Source organism: Nymphalis io, chromosome 17 (genome assembly GCF_905147045.1).
Source record: "Nymphalis io chromosome 17, ilAglIoxx1.1, whole genome shotgun sequence".
Lineage (NCBI taxonomy): Eukaryota > Metazoa > Arthropoda > Insecta > Lepidoptera > Nymphalidae > Nymphalis > Nymphalis io.
In genome coordinates, this window is record NC_065904.1 from 5,708,699 (window position 1) to 5,714,653 (window position 5,955).

Here is a 5,955-nt window from a genome sequence, read left to right on the forward strand (position 1 = left end):
AACAGGACAGAGTTACTTTCGAATTTATAATATTAGTATGTTCTTTTATATAATGCCTAGCAATGTTGTGTGTTACATACGTGATGTTCATAAAGTGCATCTCATTAATTAAATATAGCACAATTTGTTGGCTTAGTTGGCTTTTATGAATGTCCTACTATATATAACATCATACTAACCAGTATCATGGTTAGTATGATTTTATATATAGCCTATAATGTAACTCAATATTTTTTTGTAATCATAAAAAAAAGATAAACTGTGTATAATCTGTAAAGCCACTGAAAAAAAAGTTTATAGTTTCAGTAGACAAAATTTTACCCAGGATTATGTTTCCGTATTTAAATTTTTATACTTACATAGAGGATATTGTAATAAGGTACAAAAAAAACTGACTTCCATTACCGTTTTCCGGTATGAGTGAGGAAAATAACAATGGAAGGCATGGCTACTTACTATTAAATGTACTCGTTCATAATTAACTAAATAAAGGCGCGTTTAGTTCACTTCTAAAAAAAATAACTCAAACGTTTCATGAAGATACGTTTCTAAATTCGACCTTTAAATTATTAAATTACTCTCATTTATCCTAAATAAGTTTAACTTCGGGAATAATACCGTTTGAAAAAATAAATTTAATTGAACAAGTTATGATGTATAAGGCTGGTTAAAGAGAAACTATCTATTATAATTGCGACGACGCCGGCGCCGGTCAGCTATCACCCATCAGTGATTACACCGCCTAGAGCCCTATTCTGGCAACGATAAATTAATACGAAATTGGTGTTAACTATATTAAACGTTGTCTCGTTTTCTTATTGAACTTGTAATGATATGACGATATCGATTCGGAGCTGAGATGAGCCATTGGATAGAAGTTCATCGCACTGATGTTAGCCTGACCATCGCGGATTTTTAATGTGCTTCATTTGTGTTAATTCATCGGATGAAACTGCCACACGTATTGAAGGGCAACATCCTGGACTACGCTTGCAACCATATTATTTATTTACGACTATTTGCTGTTGATTTTTGTTATTATTATTATTGTGTGTTTATGTAATTACTCGTCTGCTGTAAAGGTAAAATCAATTTTTTATTTCGATAAATTATTTCTAATCCAATGTTTTATTTATAAGCCATGAATAAAAAGAAAAATAAAAAATATGGTGAAAACCAAAAATACAATTATTAAAAATAAATTTGATCGAATAATTAAAAAAGAACAGCATTATGACAGGGTCACCCCCGCGTCCAACTATAACTAAAAAGGAGAAAAATTACGAACACAGGCATACCGATATTTTATGTAGAAAGATTTGCATTTACTTGTGTTTTATATCAATGTAGAAACTTTGCTTTGCTTTTCTATTTAAATAATTGTGTTGTGCTTGTAATTTATAACGAAGGTTGTTCGTTTTCCAATTAAATAAATTAATATTACTTAAGTACAATTTGTATGTGGTTAGTTTATGATTGTCCAAATATAGATGCAATAAAGCTACAATAGTGTAAGTCCTAACACTACGAGTAACTTTGTAAGGAATTTATTGTTAAGGTAATATTGTTTGTAACAAGATAGCTTCATAAACAAGATTTGAAATAATTATTATCCGATAAATCGTTTTCAGGTAAATATTTGCTAAAATACATGCATGAATTATATATCAGAATAACAGTTGTCTGGTTTCCATAGTACAAGCTTTGCTTAATTTGGGATCGGATGGCCGTGTATGAATAATGTTCCAGGATATTATTTATATAAAATATAGTTTGCTATATGAATAATTTATATATAACTTATGTATCGCTCAGACTAAATGGGTACCATTCCCCTCGTCACTGAACAGAATTACTATATGCTGTGTCCGGTTTGAAGGATTAGTAAACTAAAGTAATTATTGGTAGAAGGGAAGTATCATAGTTCCGATAAGTCGTGGCGTATTGACGCATTGACGTATATCAAGGGCTAATATTTCTTACAGTACCGATGTATGTGGGTGGTCACGACTTACCTACATACTTACTTACATTTGCCTCTCATTTAAAATTAAAAAATCTAATGTACAAATCGACAATTGCTCAATATATATGTATATCTCAAAATATAGTTTCGTATAGATGTTAAAACGTTAATATAATTAAGTTATAAATTAGTTTATAAGTATCTGCGTTCGGAAATTTGTACTACGAAACAAAAGAAATATATTATATAAATAGTAAGATATATTTAAATTTGATTAAAAAATTTATTTTTGATCAGAATACGTACATTCATAGTGTTAAATAAGAGAAAACTCGGCATTCTTCTCTTATTTATGTAAAAACGTATGCGCTGGAATTCGTTTGACGCGACTTGAATAGGATTGCATCGTGAACTTGGTGCAAGACTGCTATCTAGATTGTAATTACGATTTGAGCCGCGGTTATATAAATAGGTTACATACCATGCAGGGTAAACTAACTTTAAATTTAAATCTATATAATTTTTTTTTGAATCTCGATTTATTTTATTTCGAAACCTACAAAATAAAATGATAAGCGTATGTCACTTGAAAGTTATTTGATAATATTTGAGGCGTAGGTGTTAGTATAACTACAGTCAGGCTACCTATGTCTATCTATTTTAAATTAAATAAAGAGTTTCGAAATATAAATATGTTTTTATTATGAAACATGAACATGAATTAGCCTGTTTGATTGTTTGTTTTGCTTTCACACCTCGACACTTCAGACGATCCTTGCGTGTCACATGGATAGTTAGTCATGAAAATTAAGCCAATATTTAATCAGCATCAGCTTCGTTGTTCACGTAATGAGCTTATTTTTATATATAGAGTATTTTCTGTCAAGTAAATATTAATAGCAACTTGGAATTTACAATCAGTAGTATTACACTTAAATACCCGTAGCTTAAAAAGTACATAATGTGTTAACGTCTTCCACCAAATTCCAGTACGATTGTGCTTAGTTTCGATCCAGCCATCCGATTAGGATAGAGGAACAGAGAGTATTTCTGTTTTTGGGTTAAATCTTGTGCACTATCTCCAGCTAGCAATCTTATGATTGGCCGAAACTCCTAGTCGAATTTCAGCTACAGCTGAATGAGTCATGTATATGAAATCATTGTGACTGATATAACTAATGTTTCTATATTATTTTAAATTATAATAAAAATAAACATTTTATAAAACGTTTTATTAATGGAATATTTACGACCGCCCTTGCATCAGTTGTATGTTACACAAATACAAATGATTAACCTTTGAAATCCATATCTAAAAGATTTCACTAGTAAAGTATGTATGTCAATGGCCTCGTATTATATTTTATGTATAGCTATAAATAATAAATGGGATTCTGCTAACATTGCTCCAAATAACTAAATTAAAAATCATTTGATTTAAAAACGACACATTCATTTGGGATCGTTTCTCAATTACACCGCCACTAAAGAGGATAATGGTTTTACCTCCGTATATAATATGTAATTGCTTTATTTCTTTTAGCTTTCAGTTGCATAAGCAATTGCTTAAATGATGTGTCTCTATTAGATTCGTAAAAGCGACAAACATCTATGATATCCGTTGTAGACTGAATTAGCTATGTGTTTTTTTTTATGAATTCGTAGTTTTTCGGTTGTGAATTTACATATGACATAATGTTATCCTTCACGAAACTCAAATGACGTCAGCGAATTGGTTTGTGTTCATATTGAACAATTAATAACTGAAATATACTTTATACAAGTAGGCTCTTACGAGCATTTTAAATCACACATAATAATGATGTCCTCCAGACCGATTTCGACCACGGCGGCCAATTTATTACGGCGGCAGGTGATTTTATAGTGCACAAGTGTGTGCGCAAACACAGGTGCACTCTCTATTCCCTAACTCTCCGATGGGACGGCAATCCGACACGATCGGAAAGAGTTCAGGCGCAGGACCCACGGCTTTACGTGCTTTCCGAGGCACGGGAGTTTACACACTTCCAACTTTCAGACTCCGGGCTGCTGTTGAGAATTTTCTGACAAGAAAGCCCAATACCTTTTTTTATTGGCCCGACCTGGGAATTGAACACAGAACCTCCGGGTCTGCGGCCTTATATCAAGTTACTAGACCAACGAGGCAGTCACACACATACTACCGTTAAGAAACTCAGTAGTTATTCTTCTTCATCAGTCAAAAAATATATGTGTTATAATCATATACAATTATAATTAAATTATTTATGATTCCTGTTTGAAAATCGAAGAATACTTTGTTTAAGAGTACATTAATAGAACCATTATTTATTAAAGTTTTAATATTATGAAATACAACGAAATATAAACAAATTTAAGTGCATTATTAGTGACGTCATTGTTCTAAAACCGTTTAACGCGCTGTCTAAAGACTTCGAAGAATCTACACTCCAGTTATGCAATTCAATTATTAATAACGTTCATTCCGCATATAAAATCTATTAATATAATGTAATACGTCATGCTTGAAACAATTACATTAACTTAAAATACTTTTTTTTATTATTGTGAGCTTAGAAAATATTTAAACTTTTGCCCATATTTATAATTCCTACTTACAGAGAGACATATAAAAAGATGCGAACACAAAAGAATGATAGTTTTTGTTATTAGGTAGCTTATAAAAAACGTGATAGTTTTTTATTGTAATTTCAACCGCAATATAGTCGAGATGGCTTATTGGATAAGAATACATTAATCTAAACCAAAGATCGCGAGGTTATATCCGGTCCAGCACCTAAGCGCTGGACAGGATATTAATGCGCTCTTTAGCGAACAACATCGTGAGGAAACCTGTGGTTGAAACTCTGCATTATGTACCTACCAACACGCTTTAAAGCAGCGTGTTAGAATCAGCTCCAAGCCTGCTGCTTACGCGAAGAGGCTCTTGTTCGGGATACTTCCGTAAGTCGCAGCTGTTCTAATTTTATATTATATATCATTTATGTGTTTGTGTTTCATTTATAAGATTAGTAAGTTGATCTATATTTCATAGGAAGATTAGTATTAGTGCAATTATATGCAATTTAATTTAACGATCGACAGTACTGAGCTATTGAGTGAACATTACCGTAGTAAAATTCAATACTAAATCATTATGACTAGTTTATGTCTCCTATATATACATAGGTATAAGTTATGTAACGCGATAAAATTAATGTTTCTTTACTCTCCTAGAGTTTTCATACAAGGATTTATGTACATCGAGCATAATTGGATGTTTTTGTACAACGTGTTCCCCTGGTGACAAATAATTGGATATTACAGTATAATTTATTCGAAGCACGTTTGAGTAATTATATTACAGTTTCTTATTTATTACAATCGTGCTGTAATCCGCAATGGGGTTTATTTTATCGTAGTGAACATTAAGCTTATCCTAGACAAGATAATATTAACCTCAAAGGCTTTTAGCAACATGACTAAATATGATAAGCTTGGTTCGTGTATTATATCATCAGTTTTCGTAGATTTTTCTAATCTTTAATAGTTCTGCAAGGAGTTTTCACGCTTAAATCGTTATTGAAAATATAAATTAATCTATTTTAATTAAAAATATTTTTATATAGAAAAAAATATATATTAATCACTAAATGAATTTTTAACTTACAAGCATAAAAGAATAATTTATAACACAAAATGCTTAATAATTCAAAATATTTTTCGTATTTGTCAACAAATAAAGATTAAAAGAATACAATCATTGTTGTTATTTGTTCTATCATTGTTGTCTGCCGTTTAGTTACACGGCTTTTCTCTATGCATCCTATACCGCTTTATGAATTGAATGTTGTACAGATGTGAAGCTGGTCACGAGACTTGATGTTTGTTCTAACGATAAATATATGTAATATACAAAGTTACTAAAAGCTGATCATTGAGTAGTTCAGTGTGCAGTAGGCTGATCATCTAAGGTTTTCACATATGAA